Source organism: Sinocyclocheilus anshuiensis, unplaced genomic scaffold (assembly GCF_001515605.1).
Source record: "Sinocyclocheilus anshuiensis isolate Anshui unplaced genomic scaffold, SAMN03320099.WGS_v1.1 scaffold407, whole genome shotgun sequence".
NCBI lineage: Eukaryota > Metazoa > Chordata > Actinopteri > Cypriniformes > Cyprinidae > Sinocyclocheilus > Sinocyclocheilus anshuiensis.
Window position 1 is genome coordinate 1,109,424 of NW_015552593.1, and position 1,285 is coordinate 1,110,708.

Sequence of the window (1,285 nt, forward strand, 5' to 3'; positions counted from 1 at the left end):
ATCAACATAACCAACGTGACCACCTGCTTGCATGGTACGGCACCAAAGTTCCTTGATTATTACGCCGGAATGAGAGTATAGTTCCTAGCCATATCGGCCTAGAAAATCGCAACTTTTCATTTTCCGTCAGTCTTAGTACACGATGTAACTACAGAAGAGTCAAGATTTAAATGGGAAAAATATCAAAACTCTTTTGTCCTTTTTGAGCGAGATGCTAACGGTCTAATCAGATTCAATGATCTATGCTAAGCTACAGCTAAAAGTGCTACCGCCAGACCCGGAGATCGGCTGAATGGATTCGAAAACGGTAAAACTCAACTGTTTAACTGTAGGGGAGTTGGAAAATGAGCCCAATTCGCAAAAAAAATGGAGTGTTCCTTTAAGGTTAAAATGCCTTAATGATGGATTTGTTTATTACAAAAGCAGAGCTTTTTGCTTCACAAGAAGTTAATTGATGGCCTGGAGTTGTGTGGATTATTGTGGATTACTGTGATGTTTTTATCAGCTGTTTGGACTCTTATTCTGACGGCACCCATTCACTGGAGAAGATCCATTGGTGAGCAAGTAATGTAATGCTAAATTTCTCCAAATCTGTTCCTATGAAGAAACAAACTCCTATATGTCTTGGATGGCCAGAGGGTGATCCCCCACTTACATTTTAGGTACATTTTCAGCTATTTTTTTATTACACAATTTATTTATTTTTTTTTAACTAAGCTTTTGCTGTTAAATATATTTCAAATAAATAAATGCATTAAATGTAAAATAAAGTCCTGCCACAACTTTTTCTTGTTAAACTTATGCAAGGATTTATGCAAGTAAAATGGCAAAATTGTAATTCACTGCTTTGCTCTGATGTGTGGCAGTGCATTTAAAAAAAAAAAAAACTCAAGTGCTTTATGCTGCGTTTTGTGAAAACCATGGCAGTATTTTCTCAGACTGTGGTGCCCTTCATGGACGTGCGAAACTGTTCTATAACGGCCTGCCTTATGAAACTCGCGACTCATGCGAAGAGAGCGAAAACAGGAGGTGACGGTGGGGGTAAACCGGAGGAGGTGCTATAATTTGAAAAGGCAGTTGTTTATTGTGGAAGAGCATGTATTTATTTCATGGCACCGCAAATTGTGGCTAAGGGCAGAGCCGGGTCTCGGTGGGTAATTACAGAGCTCGAGGCAGCGCCCCACCACAGCAGCGTCTCTTAAGAGCCTGTGCCTTCCACACACACACACACACAGGTTTGTTTTTATGGTTTATGGGGACTCTCCATAGGCGTAATGGTTTTTCT